General features: G+C 52.7%; 1 non-coding gene across 1 annotated transcript; it reads left to right on the top strand.

Annotated features, from left to right (window-relative positions):
- The first annotated feature begins 15,988 nt into the window (after positions 1-15,988).
- On the top strand, positions 15,989-16,070 carry TRNAS-UGA (transfer RNA serine (anticodon UGA)). Its single transcript has one exon. It is a non-coding gene; the product is annotated as a tRNA-Ser (tRNA).
- Positions 16,071-19,323: the final 3,253 nt, after the last annotated feature.

Below are 19,323 nucleotides of genomic sequence, written 5' to 3'. Positions count from 1 at the left end.
GGTCAGGGGTAGGGTTAAGGGTAGGGGTTATGGGGTAAGAGGGTAGGTTTGGGGGTAGGGTTAGGGTTTCAGATTGGGGTTGGGTTTAGGGGTTAGGGTTAGGGTCAAAGGTTAGAGTTTAGGGTTTATGGTTGGTGTAGGGTTTAGGGTTAAGGTTTGGGTTAGGGTCAGGTTTTAGGGTTAGGGGTTGGGGTTAGGGTTTAGGGTTAGGGGTTAGGATTGGGGTTGGGTTTAGGGGTTAGGGTTGGGGTATGGGTTAGGGTTTGGGGTTGGGTTTAGGGGTCAGGGTTTGGGTTAGGGGTAGGGTTGGGATTGGGTTTAGGGGTTAGGGGTCGGGGGTAGGGTTTAGGGTTGGGTTTAGGGGTTAGGGGCTAGGTGTTAGGGGTTAGGAGTAGGGGTAGGGGTAGCTTTAGGGGTTAGGGGTTAGGGTAAGGGCTGGGGTTAGGGCTGGGTTTAGGGTTAGGGTTTAGCATTTAGAGTTTGGGGTTGGGGTTAGGGTTGTTAGGATTGTTAGGGGTTAGAGATAGGGTTAGGGTTAGGTTTTGGGTCAGGGTTAGGGGTTAGGTTTAGGTTTTTGGGGTTAGGGTGAGGAGTTAGGGTTAGGGTGAGGGTTAAGAGGTAGGGGTTTAGGGGTTAGAGTTTAGGGTTAGGGTAGGTTAGGGTTAGGGATTAGGGTTAGGGTTTAGGGTGAGGGGTTAGGTTTAGGGTTGGGGTGGGAGTAGGGAGTTGGGGTTTAGGGGTTAGGGTTGGGGTTTAGGGGTTAGGGTTTAAGGTTTGGGGTAGGGGTAGGGTTAAGGGGTTAGGGTTTAGAGTCAGGGGTTACGGGTTGGGGTTTAGGGTTAGGAGTAGGGGTTAGAGGTTAGGGGTGAGGTGGGGTTTAGGGTTAGGATTTGGGGTTGGGGTTAAGGGTGAGGGTTTAGGGTTTAGGTTAAGGGTGAGGGTTGGGATGAGGGGTGAGGGTGAGGAGTTAGGGTTTAGGGTGAGAGTTAAGGGTTTAGGATGAGAGTTAAGGGTTTAGGGTTGGGGTAGGGGGTTGGGGTTTAGGGGTAGGGTTAAGGGGTTAGGGTTAGTGTTTAGGATTAGGGTTTGGGGTTAAGGGTGGGGTTGTGGTTTAGGGTTAGGGTTTAGGGTTGGGGTTGGGTTAGGTTTAGGGTTTAGTGTTTGGGGTTAGGGTTAGGGCGTGGGTGTTAGGGTGAGGGGTTAGGGGTTAAGATGAGGGTGAGGGTTAGTGTTTAGGGTTAGGGCTGGGGTTAGGGGTCAGGGTGAGGGTTGGGTTAGGGTTAGGGTTAGAATCCCTTTATTTCGATATAAAGGGCTCTTAATACCAATATCTGTACTCCTCCCCAACAAGGGGAGTAGCGCTGAAATTGGTATTGCCATGTCGGATTAGGGTTAGTGTGGCCACAATTTGACAGTATTGGCCTCCGGGCACTATCCCACAGTGCACCATTTTGATCACTCTGTACAGCCATCTGAACTTGGATGCACTGGCCAGGTAGACAGGAATAGCCCCACGAACTTTTGAACTTCATTTCCTGTTTGCCCAGTGTGGAGCGTCGATCAGCACAGGTGACCATGCAGTCCCAGAATCCAAAAAGAGCTCCAGCGTGGACCGTACGGGACATACTGAAGCTAAGGCTTTTTCTCAGCTCATTTCACCATCCTCTATCCTGCTGGGGTTGAGTTTATCACAGGTGTTACCCAAAATTGGGCCAGCTAGTAAGCATAGGGAGGACTAATGACGCACCAGAGGTTGGCAGAAAGCAGCACGTTTATTATATTGACAGCTAAGCTCAAAAGAAGAAGAGGGGGGGAGTGTCACACTCACACTTGCATACTCATGCTCCCAGGACTGGCATGGCACTGGAGATGTCAGAATTCTGCAAGGGAACTGTCCTTCAGCGCAGCTATGGACGGTGCGATGAAGGTAAGTCTTCCTGAGGCACAATGAAATACAACGCAGAGAAGGCAGAGAAATACAATGCACTGGCCAGGCAGTCCGGGCAAAGGGCATTCACTGGAGGTACAAGCTTGTGAGTGCTCTCCTGAGCACATGGCTCCTCCACTTTTAAGGGCCTGCACCTCATGGCCTGCGACTAGAGATGACTTGGTTGCGTCTGGTTGGTCAGACTCCACTTTGGGCAGTGTCCATGCTCTGGTTGTGTGAGTGCTGCCTAATTAGAGTCCCAGACACCTTGTCTACCTGGAAGTTCTTCTGCTCTTCAACCAGCCCATTCATCCCTCGAGTAGTCCAGGAGGGAGTGGGAAGGGTAAATGCCATTTCACAGGCATTCAGAGAGGGAGAGGAGACAAAAGTGGGAGCGGGGGAAGTAAAACAGGCATTTTGAGCATAAAAATCACTGCTACTCCTACGACAGCAGGGACAGGCCAGTAGGAGCTGGGAGAATTAAGCCCTTATCTTTTTGCTTGATTTCAAACCAGGGACCTTATGCATATGAGGCAAATGTGATAACCACTACACTACAGAAACTCTGTTGCAAGGTTCTGCCCCTCCCTTCATAAGAATGGCCATACTGGGTCAGACCAAAGGTCCATCCAATCCCACATCCTATCTGCCAACAGTGGCCAATGCCAGGTGCCCCAGAGAAACTGAACCTAGCAGGTAATGATCAAGTGATCGCTCTCCTGCCATCCATCTCCACCCTCTGACAAACAGAGGCTAGGGATCCCATTCCTTACCCATCCTGGCTAATACCATTCATGGACTTAACCTCCATTAATTTATCTGGAAAACGAAGGAGGAGTACTTTTGGCACCTTAGAAAATGAACAAATGTATTTGAGCATATGCTTTCCTGGGCTAAAACCACTTCATCTGATGCATATATACACACACACAGAGAACATGAAAAAATGGGTATTGCCATACACACTATAACGAGAGTGATCAGTTAAGGAGAGCTATTATCAGCAGGAGAAAAAAACCCTTTTTGTAGTGATAGGATGGTCCATTTCCAACAGTTGACAGGAAGGTGTGAGTAACAGTAGGGGGCAAATAAACATGGGGAAATAGTTTTACTTGGTATAATGACCCATACACTCCCAGTCTTTATTCAAGCCTAATTTAATGATGTTCAGTTTGCAAATTAATTTCAATTCAGCAGTCTCTTGTTGGAGTCTATTTCTGAAGTTTTTTTGTTGTAATATTGCGACTTTTAGGTTTGTAATTGAGTGACCAGGGAGATTGAAGTGTTCTCCGACTGGCATTTGAATGTTATAATTCTTAACATCTGATTTGTGTCCATTTATTCATTTAAGCAGACACTGTCTGGTTTGGCCAATGAAGGAAGGGGCTGGATTCAATGGTTCCTTCCAGTTCTAGGAGATAGGGTACATCCATTATCTTTTTTTTTTTTCTTACTGCACATCAGACCCAGGACTTGCACCTAGCAGTTCCTGGGGCCGTGGGACAGAACTGAGCTTCACTGGCAGCAGTGAGGGAGAATGGTTGGGACTGAGCTGTCTGGGGAATATTTTAATCCTTATCTAATTTTCAGAGGATTAAATCAATGCAGCTTCCACTTCTCCGTCTTTCCCAAGGAAATAACGTTTCTGTGCGAAGTACCCAAACCTTTTAACAATAAGAAGTGAAATGAAATGGCCCCAGGATGGCAACAGAACCTAAGAAATTTGTTAGTCTCTAGGGTGCCACACGTACTCCTGTTCTTTTTGAGGTTACAGACTAACACAGCTGCTCCTCTGAAACCTAAGAGATGAGAAGCCATGTTCTTGTTCAATGTGCATTGAAGCTGAAAAGGAAGATGTTTTCTCTTTGACTTCTAGGCCCCCACCTCTAATCCACTAGACACCCCATTCTTCACACAGCTAGGAATAGAACCCCACAGTCATGCTAGTAGCACCCACTGACCCTGCGATGAAAGAGAAGCTCTGAGACACCTGTGCTGTCCCATCACCTCCTTGCCTAAGCTGCCCTTGAACCCCAATGGAGTTTCCTTCGGCAGTTTTGACTCCCTCCCAGAAAGGGTACAATTTTATGAGCAGGTTCCAAATAGTGCAATTAACCATCCAGAAGGGGCAGATGTCAGTGTAGGAGCCATTGAAATAACTTTGCACTTACTTAGATGCAGACATAACGAGCTCTATGGTTGGTAAACTTACAGAGACTCTGCTCCTGCTCATGAATTAGCAGCCCATGACCTGTAAACAGCTGCCATTTGAATGCATCTGAAGTTACAAGGAACAACGATCTGCGTTAAAGGAAGGTTGCCATTTATTAGAGCCCCAATTGATATTGTGGGCACAAAGAGAGGTTTGAATGTGTAACAGGGAGTTTAGTAAATCTTGGTTATTTTATTTTTTTTACAAGCTCCTGCCCATCTCCAGTAGAGTTTTCAGTCCCAATGGCAACTTACTTACCAAACGTAATACAGACTAGTCCATTCCTCCCAAATGGATGTGGTTCTTGTTCTTCTGCACATTGTAGCCCATGGAGGCCAAGGACCTGCAAATGTGTCTTCATATGCCTTTGTTTAATTGATGAAAACAAACCTAGACACTTAGAGGATTGGAACTGATTTCAGCAGAGGGACATGTTTGCTAGGTTTTTATGCATTTGCACAGGAAAACCTTGAGTGTGTCCATTCATTTCAGGGACTCTTATTTAGTAGAGCTCCTGAACATACTGGAAACAGAATTATTTTTATTAAAGGAACAGGTTTGTGAGGGAGCACTTGCCTTTGAACTAAGGACTACTTGAACTGTAGTCACTCTACCACTGAGCTATACTCCCATGACATTTGCATAGGCAAGTCAGTGATCTTAAGGATTTTGAAGGACAGGCTCTGCCTCAGAGAGCTCCTTTTCTATTCCCAGCCCACAGGGGTTTTAAAAATGGGGTTTGATTAAACTTTATATATACATGTAGACACCATAACTTGCACACACACCAGCATAGCTTCCCCCCAGTGACAGAGCTACCACCTCTTGGCAGGACTGGTGCTAGGGGTTTTAGCGCCCTAGGCGCATGGCAATTTCGCCGCCCTGTGCCCTGGTCCCACGGCTCTGGTGGAGCTGCCGCAGTGGTGCCTGTGAGAGGTCCACAGGAGCCGCGGACCAGCGGACCCTCCGCAGGCATGACTGCAGCAGCTCCACTGGAGCCGCTTGCCGCCCCCCCCCCAGCAAAATGCTGCCCACCAATAATCCTGGCGCCCTAGGCGATTGCCTAGGCACCTAAATGGAAGCACCGGCCCTGCCTCTTGGGGAGATGGATTAACTACATGGACAGGACAGCTCTCTCCCCTCCACTTAGAGCACCTTCATTATTTATAAATAGGTGGGAAATAACCTCCTGAATGGACAGGAACCAATTTATCAAATCTTGCTGTGTCTGCATTTAATATGGGTAACTGGTCATATTGGGCTGCATTAGTAGGAGCACTGCAAGCAGATCAAGGGAAGTGATTATTCCCCTCTATTCAGCACTGGTGAGGCCACATCTGGAGCATTGCTTCCAGTTTTCGTGCCCCCTCCAATACAGAAACCAATTGGAGAGAGTCTAGGGGAGGGCAACAAAAATAATTAGGGGGCAGAGGACTTACAAGGAGAGGCTGAGGGCAGGGCCGTCCAGAGGGGGGGGCAGGTGGGGCAGTTTGCCCCAGGCCCTGCAGGGGCCTCCATGAGAATATAGTATTCTATAGTATTGCAACTTTTTTTTATGGAAGGGGCCCCTGAAATTGTTTTGTCCCAGGCATCCTGAATCCTGTGGGCGGCCCTGCCCAGACCGTGGTGCTGTCCCCCCACTCAACCCCCTTCCCTCATTCTCCTCCCTCTGAGGCCCCACCTGTGCTCTGCCCTCACTCCCATTTGGTCACTTCCCACCCCTGCTTTTCCTCTTTGGCTGAGGCCTGTTGGTCCACCTTTCGCTTGGTCCTCTCCTCCCCCAAGGTCTCCTCATGCCTCTCCACCCCCTACCCCAAGGTCTGCCTGCTGCCCACACCTCTATGCCCTCTCCCCTGAGACTCACCCTGCCCATCACCCACACCTCTCTGTCCCCTCCCCTGAGACCCACCTGCCCACACCTCTCTGCCCCCTCCCCTGAGACCTGCCCTGCCCACACCTCTCTGCCCCCTCCCCTGAGACTCACCCTGCCCATCACCCACACCTCTCTGTCCCCTCCCCTGAGACCCACCTGCCCACACCTCTCTGCCCCCTCCCCTGAGACCTGCCCTGCCCATACCTCTCTGCCCCCTCCCCTGAGACTCACCCTGCCCATCGCCCACACCTCTCTGTCCCCTCCCCTGAGACCCACCTGCCCACACCTCTCTGCCCCCTCCCCTGAGACCTGCCCTGCCCACACCTCTCTGCCCCCTCCCCTGAGACTTACCCTACCCATCGCCCACACCTCTCTGATCCCTCCCCTGAGACCCACCCTGCCCACCACCTACACATCTCTGCCCCTTCCCTGAGACCTGCCCTGCCCACTGCTTGTACCTCTCTGCCCCCCCAAGACCCCCCCTGCCCACCACCCACACCTCTCTGCCCCTCCCCTGAGACTGGCCTTGCCCACTGCCCACACCTCTCTGAGCCCTCCCCTGAGACCCACCCTGCCCACACCTCTCTGCCCCCTCCCCTGAGACTCACCCTGCCCATCGCCCACACCTCTCTGTCCCCTCCCCTGAGACCTGCCCTGCCCACACCTCTCTGCCCCTCCCCTGAGACCCACCCTGCCCACCACCTACACATCTCTGCCCCTTCCCTGAGACCTGCCCTGCCCACTGCTTATACCTCTCTGCCCCCCCAAGACCCACCCTGCCCACCGCCCACACCTCTCTGCCCCTCCCCTGAGACTGGCCCTGCCCACTGCCCACACCTCTCTGAGCCCTCCCCTGAGACCTACCCTGCCCACACCTCTCTGCCCCCTCCCCTGAGACCTGCCCTGCCCACACCTCTCTGCCCCTCCCCTGAGACCCACCCTGTCACCTCTTTCCTTGGTCATCTCTTGTTATTCCTTGAAACATCAAGGATGGAATAAAAAGCTGAGTTTACTCCAGGGTGAGCAAAGACAGGAGCCACCAACCCCCTGGCAAAGCTCAGTGCCCCAGAGAAAACCTGCCCCCTGCTATTGCAATCCCTGATGTGCTGGGGGTATGACGGGAAAGGGACTGTCTGAATGATCAAGGCAGGAAATGGACAACAAGCTACAGCAACATCATTAACCACGAACACACTCTCCTCATGCTCCAGCCAGAAGGGAAGGGAGCAGGAATTCTTGCTATTCAACCATGGACACACTTACACAACGGCACAGCAGTGGGTGTGTTGTGGAAGCTGGTCTGAGGAAACAACTGGAACTGATCACTCACTGAGAACAGAACTAGAGTGTAGTGAGAGGTATATAGCCAGCAAGTAGTTGTGGCTGAGTGCTTAAGGTGGTGGACTAGAAATCCTTTGGGGGCTCCCTGTGCAGGTTCAAATGCTGCCAGCTATGGAGGAAGTTGTGGCTCTTTAGTTTCAATAGAGCTGGGTCTTGTCTCACTCCTAAGCTCTGTCTACATGGAAGACTACTGTGGCTTTAGTTAAAGTGTTTTAATTGAACAGCTGTTGCATGTCCACCCTGTGTCCCCAGAGCACATCCATGCTGGCATCTCTTGGATTGCCATGGAGAGCAGTGCACTGTGGGTAGCTATCCCACTGTGCAACTGGCTGCAGGGTGCTTTGGGAAGGGTTTGCAATGCCTCACGGGCTGGTACAGCATCATATGATGCAGGTTTCTATCCCATTGTTCCATGGGCATCCTACTAGATTGCCAGCTGCTTTTCAACTGCAGTGTGCGTGGTGGGGTAGAGAGCTTGTGTGTATGCGGGGGAGAGACAGTGTGTGCGTGTGGAAGAGTGATTGTGTTGGCACACTGTCTCTAAGTTCAGACAGATGCTGGAAGCAACCAGTCCTGAGGCAGGGGACAGCCCTGACATCAATCCCCCTTCTCTCACTGGCTCAGCTCAGCACAGCAGTCTCTGTCACATACACACGCACACACTGCTGCCTGCTTAGCTCTGTGTCAGGGGTGCTGGAACAGGGGGGTTAGAGGGCCATGGCCCCACCACTCTTTACTGGCTGTTAGGACAAATGATGGAGGGGGGAAGGGTGCAGTCTTGGGGAAGAGGCGTTCTGTGGGTGTTGCCTTGGGCTGAGAGGTGGTGTGAGTGTGGGTCCTTAGGGAAGAGGTGTCATGGGGGTGCCACAGTTCAGACAACGGTGTCCACCCACTGTAAGGAAGCTTCTGCTGCCTCTGCTCTGTGTTCGCAGAGCGGGAGAGAGCAGCATCCACGGCAGTGATTTGCTCCCTGGGGCTTCCGCAAAGGGGCTCAGGAGGTGATTTAAAGGGCCCGGGGCTCCGGCCACTGCAGGGAGCCCTGGGCCCTTTAAATCACCAGCCTGGGGAAGCCAAACCGGGCTGGCAGAGCATACTGGCTCTTGCCGGTACCCCATACCGGAACATATCGGCTTACTTTCACCTCCGGAAGGTCCTCACATGGATCAATAATTGGTTAAAAGATAGGAAACAAAGGGTCGGACTAAATGGTCAGTTTTCAGGATGGAAACAGGGAACTAGTGGTGTCTGTACTGGGACCAGGTCTAGTCAACATAGTCATAAATGATCTGCTAAACAGTGAGCTGACAAAATTTGCAGCTGATCCAAAACTAACAGCTTGCTTCCTAGAACGAACGCTCCTTGAATTGGGTGACCACAGGGAGTAGCTCAAACCTCCAATGTGCCTGGCCAGGGGCAGGACATTATCGCAGCAAGGGAGGGGTGTGGCAGTGACATCACAAAGGCCTTTTGCAGGACCTCAGACTATTGGTCAAAGGTGGGGGGAAGGTGGTGACCTCACAGAGAGATGCTGACATCAGCAAGGCAGGACAGGGGCAAGGAGCCTGGGAAACCTCAGAGACCCCAGTGGCTTTGCTTCAGCAAGTCTCCTTCTCCAGGTCTCTCTTTGAGGACTGAGAGAGTATTTGGGTTCACGTACGTGAGTGCCAGGAGGACCCTCTTTTGAGTTTTCCCCTTCTCTTTTCATGATTTTACTAGAAAACAGCCATCCCTGTTTAGAAGGTAAGAGCCTCCTCGAGGTTTGAAACCTGTTCAGTCTGATCCATCAGGTGACAGCTGAATTCTAGGCATGGAAAACACGAGCTTAAGGAGGCAGAATTTTATTCCGCACCTGAGATTTTGTCCCTTAGAATCAGTGGGGACATTAGGGTTTATCCTTTTTGTTTCACCTTTTCCTCCATCCATACCTCTATCCTTTCTCTTTGTCTCATTTCTTTTGTCCTTTCTCCTGTTCCCCTCCCAACACCAGGAACGAGGTGTGTGTGTGTGTATTGCAGGGGAGTGCTCTGCAGCTCCCACTGTGGGAGGTCCACCCAAAAATGTGGGGCTGAAATAGTGCTCAGAGAGTGATCCCCACCAGTGACCTGGGCCATCCTTTGGGCTCTCTGATGAAAACCCTCAGCTTCCCATCCTCAGTCTCTACCCTGATTGGCTGAGCAGGGAGTTATTGACAGGGAGGAGACTCAGGTCCTTGTTCTTTTCTTTTAAGACCAAGTAAATAAGTCATAACCATTTATATGTTTGATGAATTTTGCTGCTTCGCTGCATTAATGGTCTCTGAGCAGTTCATGATTCTCTGTAACATTGCAGTTCTCCTAAAATACTTGCTGAATAATTACTGTGCACTGTTGTTGGTCTGGAGCTCATGTGAGAGCACTTTACTCAGGTCATTCAATGTCTGAAATTCAAGATCTCATGGTTAGTTTGAAAATAAGGGCTCTTGGGTCCTATTCCCAACTCTGCCACTGGCTGGCTGTGTGACCTAAGACAAGTCAATTCTCCTTTCTCAGCCTTAGCTTCTCCCTCATTCAAGTAGAGATAATAATGATCCTCTCCTACCTACCTCTCGGTGGGTGGAAGATGGGGATCCATTGGAGAGTGTCATTAGGAGTAGTGCGTAATATGAGGTGTCCTATCACGTTTACACAGAGCAGATTATGACATAATAGAATAGCTGAAATAGTCTTTTTTATTTGTATTTTTTTATTTTGAAATTAAGAGCAGAAATGACAGCTCAGACTGAAGCATGTTATCTAATTTTTGAGATCTAAGTGTCTCCCTTTTGTGTGCGAAGAGACAATTTAACACACTGTGACAAGCAGGAGATGCTTTTGTTTTGCAACAAAATATTTTTGCAAAGAACTTTCATCCCACTTGTTTTGATTTTGAGAAACAAACTGGTTTAGTCTGAAGGGGATTTTTTGACAGAAATGGTTTCAATGACATTTCCCTGCCATCTTGATTCCTGGGTTCTATCCCTGCCTCTGGGGGGTTTGCTGTTTGTTAGAACAGGATTCAGGACTGGTGGCTTCTCTTTCTGGCTCTGCCACCGCCTTGCTGTGTAGGCCCTTGGGTAGGTCACTTCCCTTCTCTGGACCTCAGGCTCCTCCCCATCTGTCCAATGGGAACAGGGACAGTTCTCAAACTCTGGGTAGTTGTGAGCCTGAGTGAGATAAGGGGCGTTAAAGCCCTCTGGGAAGGAGAAAGGGGAGTTTCAGGGTGTTTAGCACCAAGGAATTCGAATGTTTGCTAAAATGTCTAGTCTGTGGAAACAAGAAATGGTCAGGGCCAAACTTTTTAACCACTGCCTTTTTTAAAGCCCAGTCAGGGATGTGAGTCCCTGTCTCTTAGGTACCTGGGGTTCTTTGCCAGCAGGAGAGAAGAGGTTCCTGCCTCTGTTTTTGTGGCCCAGTTCTCGTCTGAGATCCCTGAAAAAGAACACCTTCCCATCCATGAACAAGACAGGACCTATCTTTAAAAGGGGAACAAAGAGACCCCTGGGACTTACAGACTAGCTAGCCTCACTTCCACAGCTGGAGAGATACTGGAATACATTATTAAACACTCAGTTTGTCAGCGGCACCTACAGGATACTTTGGTTCTTAGGACTAGTGAGCATGAATTTTTCAAGAACAAATCATTCCAAACCAATCCTCTTTCCTTCTTCAGCGGGGTTCCGGGCCTAGTGGAGGTGGGTAAACAGTAGATGGGATCTAGCTCGGTGTTACTAAGGCTTTTGACACAGTCCCGTAGGACATTCTCACAAGCAAACGAGGGAAATGTGGTCTAGACGGAACCAGTGTCATGTGAGTGCAGAGCTGGTTGAAAGCCCAGACTCCAAGAGCCCTTCTCCATGTCTGGCTGTCCAACAGAGAGGTTGTATCTGTTGGGTCCGGCAGGGATCAGTCCGGGGTCCGGTACTATTCAATATTTTCATTACTGATTTGGAAAATAGAGTGGAAAGCATGCTTCTAAAATTTGCAAATGACACCAAGCACTTTGGAGTACAGGATTGGAATTCAAAACGCCTTTAACAAATTGGAGAATTGGTCTTCTTGAGCCAAACTCCATGGCTGGGCCCTTCTCTCTAGACTGGGCTGAAGTGAAACCCCAGAGCCAAACACTCCTCCTCCTGGGCAGTGTGCTCCGCCCTTGAATGGTCAGATGCTGCTTAGCACTGTCACAGCAGCTTTGGCTGGTGGATTCTCCCAACAATTTCCAATAGCGGAAAAGTATTAAATCCCCATCAATAGAAATCAGGAGTCCTGACTCCCAGTCCCCTGGTCCAGTGACTCCAGCGGAGCACACTCCCTCTCAAAGGCAGGGAGAGCGGCCATGAGGGCCTGGTTGTAATTGCCAGCTGTGGGAGGGAGTGTGCAGCAGTGGTTAGAGAAGGGGCCTGGAAAGAAGGAGTGCTGGGTCCCATCCATCCTTCTGACACTTGGTGTGACCCTGAGCCAGTAGCTTTCCCTCCCCAGGCCTGTTTCTCATCAGTAGGGTTGGGGGTGCAGTTTCGACAGCCCAGGGGGGTTGGGAGGCTCCAGGAAGGTTTGTAAAGTGTTGGGATTTCAGGATCCCAGAGGCGCTGTCACCCCCGCACTAGGGTGATGTTCTGGACCCTCTACTGCTGGCCAAGTTTCTCCTTTCCCTGGCAATAAGACAGACTCTTGTTTTCCCAGCCAGCCGATCACCCAGTGTCATCACCCTGCCTGCTGGCTGGGCAGGGTAACTCCTCAGGTCACCACCCCCCTCTCCAGCCTGCCTTGGGCTTGGAGAGTGAGGAGAAGGGCAAGGGATGACACTGAACATCCTCCATCCATCGCTCCATCACCAGAGCAAGTGAGTGGCATTAGAGTTCCTAGGTGGCGTCCCCTGTCTGTCTGGGGAAAGGCAGAAAGAGGGGAAGAGAATCTCTTCCAAAGGAGATTGGATTTGCAAACAGACCCTAGGAGTCCCTCACTCTCAGACCGGGGAGGGGAGTCTTCAGAGACGTCTCCAGTGTGTTTGACAAGGTCCCAGCAATGGGGCTCCCAGCCCTTCCCTTGTGGGAGACTGTTCCCCAGGCTGAGAGTCTCTGAGCTGGGCCAAACCCGGTGAGCTGCTGAGCATGGAAATCAATGGGAAACGAGGGGGCCCTGGCCTTGCTATGCCTAGAGACTTTGAAGTGCGGAATGGTTTCCCAGGAGAAGTCTGGACTTCTGGGTTCTGTTCCTTCTCTAGCCTGGGCAGGGGATTGGGGGGAGGAGGTGTGAGTGTGTCCTGGGCTGGCAGGAGGGAGCTGTTTGTCCAAAGTGACCGATGGTCTTTGTGACTGACCCCAGTGCTCGAAAAGGACGAGACTCCCCCGTTCTTGCAGCCCCAGGGATGAGGAGGGGGAACGTTGAGGGGGAGCAGATCGTGCAGTGAACTCCTGCCAGTGTGTGTAGCTTGCACTCCCTGCACCCCTGTGGGGGGAGGAGGAGCTGCTCTGGGTGGGGCAGGGATGGGGAGGGACCAAACAGGCTGGTTAGTGAGAGGCTGCCTTGACCCCAGACTCACGTCTGCTCCCCGCTCAGTTCCAGGTTGGCCAGGCTCCTGAGGATGTTCAGGAAGAAGGCTCTGCAGGCGGCCCCAGAGCCTGTGGAAAGCAGCTGCCATCTTCCTCAGGAGCGGAGCGGCCCGACCGTCCCCACTGGCAGGGAAGGAGCTCCTGGCCGGGCCAGGAGGTGGAAGTGCCCAGCCGTCTGGAAGAGGAAACCTGCTCCTGGCGCAGGCGCCGAGGTGGGAGAGGCACCGTCAACGCCAAAATGGAGCTGGGCCAGGATGCGGCTGGGCAGGCAGGACCCAGCCCAGGAACAGAACCGGCCAGGGTGGCTCTGGGACTTGTTGTGTGGGCAGCAGTGGCCCCAGGAGTCCATCCTCTATTTCCAGCAGGAGGCATCGCCCTGCCCGGTCAGTGGGGACCTTCCAGCCTTCCCTGGGCAGGAGGTGGAGGATCCCTCTCCCAGCCCCAGCAGCTCGGCCCGCTCCCCATGGGACGGCAGCAGCGTCTGGGACTCGGACAGCAGCGTGGTCGATGGACGCTTCTGCTTTGTTCCAGGTGAGGAGCCAGGCTGGGCTCAGGGATGGGTGCGGAGGGGGCTGTGAACACCCCAGGCCCAGGCCCTCGAGCAGTGCTATGGGGGTGGGTCCCCAGCTCAGGCGTCTGGCCTGAGCCACTGAACCCCACTGACACTAGATGCTGCCACTTTAATCCTTGGTCCTCCATTGGGTTGGGGGGTGGGAGGGAGTGGGAGGCACCTCCCAGGGAGTCCAGGACCGTGGGTGGGGGGGTCTCTTTGCTAGGTATTCCTGAAGGAGCTGGGGGCTGACGACAATGAGGCTACTTGGAATCAAATACATTTGAGATACAAGTACATAGCCCATATTCATAACTTCACATACAAAAATGGTACATGCATACAGCCAGCATAATTATAACCAGCAAATCATAACCTTGTCATAGACACCTCACACGCCAACCTTTGTACAATATTTGCTGCACATATATAACAGTGGTGGCAACAATGATCTCTACGGTCCCAGTTCATATTAATAACGTCAAAGAAGGCTATAGAGAAGGGGGAGGGAGTCGTCTTCCAGCCGGTGTGTCTCGTCCATTTCTCCCCTACCGCTTGGGCCGAGGTGGGAAGAGAGCAAAACGTGCCCGGCTGAAGGTTTTGCGCTCTGCCTTGAAGATTAAGCCCGACCCCCTGGCATGGCTAGGGGTATGTCTACATCTACAATTTTGCAGCGCTGGTTGTTACAGCTGTATTAGTACAGCTGTATAGGGCCAGCGCTGCAGAGTGGCCACACTTACAGCAACCAGCGCTGCAAGTGGTGTTAGATGTGGCCACACTGCAGCGCTGTTGGGCGGCTTCAAGGGGAGTTCGGGGAACGCGAGAGCAAACCGCAGGGAAGGAGACCTGCTTGCACGGAGGTTCGGGGAACGCGAGAGCAAACCGGGGAAGGAGACCTGCTTCCCCACGGTTTGCTCTCGCGTTCCCCGAACCCCCCTGCAAACCGCAGGGAAGGAGACCTGCTTGCACGGGGGGTCGGGGAACACGAGAGCAAACCGGGGAAGGAGACCTGCTTCCCCGCGGTTTACTCTCGCGTTCCCCGAACCCCCCTGCAAACCGCAGGGAAGGAGACCTGCTTGCACGGGGGTTCGGGGAACGCGAGAGCAAACCGGGGAAGGAGACCTGCTTGCACGGGGGTTCGGGGAACGCGAGAGCAAACCGGGGAAGGAGACCTGCTTCCCCGCGGTTTGCTCTCACGTTCCCCGAACCCCCCTGCAAACCGCGGGGAAGGAGACCTGCTTGCTCGGGGGTTCGGGGAACGCGAGAGCAAACCGGGGAAGGAGACCTGCTTGATTACCAGAGGCTTCCTCAGGTATGCTGGGATACCTGCTTATTCCACGGAGGTCAAGAAAAGCGCTGGTAAGTGTCTACACTTGATTACCAGCGCTGGATCACCAGCGCTGGATCCTCTACACCCGAGACAAAATGGGAGTACGGCCAGCGCTGCAAACAGGGAGTTGCAGCGCTGGTGATGCCCTGCAGATGTGTACACCTCCTAAGTTGCAGCGCTGTAACCCCCTCACCAGCGCTGCAACTTTGTGATGTAGACAAGCCCTAGGTCGGGGTTGTCCTGGGCTCTGGGAGGGGAGTGCTCAGTTGGGAGAAGGGGCAGACGAGGGGATTTTGTTTCTGATAGATAAGGGCTTTGTCAGTGGGAAGCTGTAGGTCACATGCTGGGAGTGACAGTGGGGTTTGAGCTGGGGCAGCAGCAGCAGGGGAGCAACGTGTGTGTGTGTGTGTGTGGGGGGGTGGGGGGCGGGGTTCACTTGGTAAAAATGAACCTGCCAAGCCGCTCCCTTTGCTGGAGCAAAAGCCTCTCAGTTATCGCCTCAACTCCCCTCCATGAAAATCTCCACCCCTCCCCCGGCGCTGAGAGACCCCCTCACTCCCATGGAGATTTGTAATTGTTCTAACTCTTCCTTGGCCTTGCCCAAATAGTTTCCCCGAAAAATGATCAAGGACATTTCAAATGAGAAAAACAAAACAAACCAGAGAAACCCCCACCACACACAGTTTGGGTCTGAATTTTTCTACTGAAATTTTGAGACAATAAAACTCATCCCTTTGTTGGCCAGAAACCAAAGCTAGACCTCCCCTACTGTAGCTGTGACTTCTGCTACCGAACCACCAATGCTCTGACTCCTCTTGTGAGACATTTCTCTGCACGATACTGCTGCTAATCCACTTACTGACTCCAGGAAACATTTTCCTTAGCCTGGTTCCGTGTGTCACTGGTTTCTACAGCAAAGGCCAGTCCCTGGCCCTGTGGTCCAGACATCCTCATTCACATCAAGCTTCAAGTTGAGAATCATTTCCCATTCCCGCTCTGTGGGAGAGGAGACTTTTAAACACACTCTCTGTGTGACTGCACATGGCTAAGCAAAGAGTAGAAACCCAAATCCCCCATGTGCTTTGGGAGCCAGGTTTGCGGTAGGAATTCTGTAGTTCAGATGACTTCACGCCTGGGCATTGTGATTCTTTACCAGTTTCTCTGGCATTGGGACAGTTTTGTGCTCACAGCTGTGATGGCCGAGTGGTTAAGGCATTGGAGTTGAAATCCAATAGGGATCCCCTGCACAGGTTTGAACCTTGCTCACAGCGAGGCCTGTGTTTTAGCCAGTCTCTCACCCAGGCAATACCTTTGTACAACCCCCTGAGACACTCTCAATTCTCTCCCCACCCCAAGTAAATCCTGTTCTGCTCCTTTCATAGAGATGCCTGGGACACCACCTCACACTGTGTCCCTGAGGGGTCAGGCAAACTCTCAGCACCTGACGCCTCTGCCACTCACCTGGTGCCCCATAGAGCAGCCATAGCCCTGGTTCTGCTTCTCTCTCTAGAGTGCGAAAGGAGCCAAGTCAGCGACCCCATGGGAGCTACAGGGCTGCAGAACCGACAGAAAAAAAAAGGTGTTCAGCTTTTCAGTGGGGTGCTGGAGGGGCAAGGGGGAGGAGCAGGGAGAGGAAGAGGTGGGGGAGGGAGAGGAATGGGGCAGGAAGGTGCAGGATGGGAAGAGACCGGACGGGGTGGTGGCTTGGGGGAAGGGGTGGTGGGAGGGCAGGACCTGGGGTGGGAAGGGAGGATTTGTTCTGGACTCCTCTGGGGCCGGACCCCTCTATGGCCGGCCCTGAAGGGAAGCACTGACTATGACAGTGACAATACAACTGACCAGCATTGCGGGGGAGACTGAGTGAGATCTGCACTCATCAGGTCCCTTCTCTCCCCCCCGGTGAGCCAGATACTGCTCTCTCCTGGCTCTCACTCTAGCAGCTGGATGCCAAGGAGCCATTTCCCCACAGGAAATGCATTGAGTGCCTCTGTGGTGCTGGCGCTGCTGCTGCCTGTGCGGCTGGCAGAGGGGCTGATGTCTGCACAGATTCTCAGCTGCCAGGCTGGAGGGGGCACTTGGGGCCCTAACCAGAGTGGCTCAGTGAAGACGGGGGATTGACAGAGCAATACAGACGCTCTCCAGAGCCCGGAGCAGCATCCACCCATGCAGCCAGGCAATGAGCATTTCCCATAGCCTGGAACCGAGAGGGAGGCGGCAGCTGCTGTTCCAGCTCCTTGGGAACAGGCCCTGTCAGCCAACAGACACTTCTTACCACAGCTAAGGGTGTCGGGTTCCTCCGGTGGGGGTGTGGAGCAGCCATTCGTTTTCCTGTTTGCACTCCTCTGCCGTGTGAAAATCGGGGAGGGGAGGCAGAAGCCCCACTTCTCTCCCGAAATGACGCCCAGTGGGGGAAGCCAGGACAACAGGGTCAGGTGGCAAGTGGTGGCCAGACTCTCACCGCCAGGGTCTAGTCTAGCTCAGGGTCCAGCTCAACTTCCTCCCCGTGCCACTGGCCCCCAGTCCCCTTCTGCCTCCAGGTCAACCTGGGAACTAAGGCAGGAATGGGGTGAGGAAGCAAGTCAAGCTGAGCAAGGCAGGCAAAACCGAGTCTTGTCTTCATGGGCTGCTCACAATGACGTCCTTTTTGTGTGCAACTGCTGCAAAAACATCCCGGACGGAGAAGCAGCAGGCCAAAATGCTACCACATAGCTGCCAAAGTATCAGTTGGGAGAGTGTTAGACTGAAGATTTAAAGGTCCCTGATTCAATCCTGGGCTTTGGCAGGCCATTTCATCCTTTTTTGTGCTGACAGGGCTTGTTTTCTGGGAAGGCAGCAGCACCTTTACCTGAGGCAAGTACCTGATTTTGAACTCCCCAGTAGGACAACAGAGAGCATAGGCTTCTTCCCCTAGCTGGCCCACCTGACCTATAATGATGAGAGATGGGAGCTGTCTTTCCCACATGATTTATTTGTCTACCCAAAATGGCGGGAACAGAGTGAGGCAGGACGGCCCTCGGAGATGGTGCCAGAGGGGGCAGGGACTTGGGAGGAAAGCTCGTCTGCAAAGCTGAATGGCGACAGTACTGGGGAAGGGGCATCTGGCATGTGGAATGTGGCAGGGATTCAGAGGCCCAAGAGGAGGCACTTGATGTTAAGGTGTGAAAGGAAAGATCTATGGTAGGAACTGGCTCCCTTCTTCTGGACCGCACGGTGTTTGGTGTTGGGGGGGATTTTAATTGTGTCAGCTGGCCTGAGAACTGCTGGTCCCGTTTTCTCGACCATCAGAGGAAACGTTTTTAAAATGAGCACTACCTGGCACAGGTCTGTAGTGAGGTTGGCTTAGAGGACTTGTTTCTCCGTAGCAGAACCAGTGGAGGGCAGGTGGGAGCCTCCTATTCCTCTGACCCGAGCTCACACCAGCCGCAGAGGGGATACACCTTTCTGCAGGGACAGACCAGGAGTCGCAGTAACTGGATTTACGTGAAGGAGAGCACGTCGACAGCCCAGTGCAGGGTAGTGCCTATGGACTGTTCAGATCCCGCAGCTCTCACAGTGTGCTCAATGTGGTCAATTCCCTGACCCATGGCAGAGGATATTAGAAGCTGAACATCCAGAGCTTGCAAGATAAAGGAGCAGGAGGGGGCAAGGCCTGGCGGTGTTGGCAGAACGGAAAAGCATCAGAGGGTTCTATGGCAATCAGGGGGATTGGTGGGAGTCGGTGAGGGAGGAATTGGTGATTTTGTTCCAGCGGCCGGGGAAACACCGCAACATTAAAGAAACCAATGGTGCCAAGTCCTGCAGGGTCACCTGTGGGATTTCCACAAGACCATCCAGGCTGCGGAGCCAGTCAGCGTGTGACTGTACGACCGGATCAAGTGACAGCTGGCTGAGTTCCAGGAGATGAGACTGCAGCTAGCCGATATGAGCGGGAGCACCAAGTGAAGGGAGAGGCAGCCTCCTCTGACATTTTTGCAGCCTGTAGGGAACAAAGACAAAGTAGAGGGATGTGGGGACTCAGGGCAGGCCCCACGGACGCGGTAGATCAGGATTATAGTTGATGGAGGAGGAAAGAGAGTCCTGCTAGATGAAGCCGCTGGTGGGAAGAACATGAGGCTTTTAACTAGGGGGGTCCAGTGTTTGAGGCCTAGTTTTAGCAGCTGGCTTTTAAGCTGCTGTGCAGGCCAGTCACCAAACGCATCCTGGGCATGTCCAGAGCCACACATGGATTCCCAGAAGCTGTAGCAATTTCCTGGAAAGGCTCCTCTCTCCTGCTGAGTCCTTAGGAAGCAGGATAGAAGCCCACATCTGCAGGAGCAGGCCCAGAAAGCGCAGTCTCTGGTTGGCAGGAAGAGCTGTGGGGCCAGGTGCTGAGAAAGTAGAGGGGAGAAGAGAGCGGGAGCAGCTGCAGAGAAGCTGTGAGTGCAGAGTGCAAACCTGCCAGCTGAGAGTCACAGGTGTCTAGAGACTGTGACACCATCTGGTCCCGTGGCGTAAAGTTGAGCTGTCAGAACACTGACTACTGCG

Source organism: Gopherus flavomarginatus, chromosome 24, assembly GCF_025201925.1.
Source record: "Gopherus flavomarginatus isolate rGopFla2 chromosome 24, rGopFla2.mat.asm, whole genome shotgun sequence".
Lineage (NCBI taxonomy): Eukaryota > Metazoa > Chordata > Testudines > Testudinidae > Gopherus > Gopherus flavomarginatus.
The sequence above is the reverse complement of the archived record's forward strand: the minus strand, read 5'-3'. Positions and strand labels throughout refer to the sequence as shown.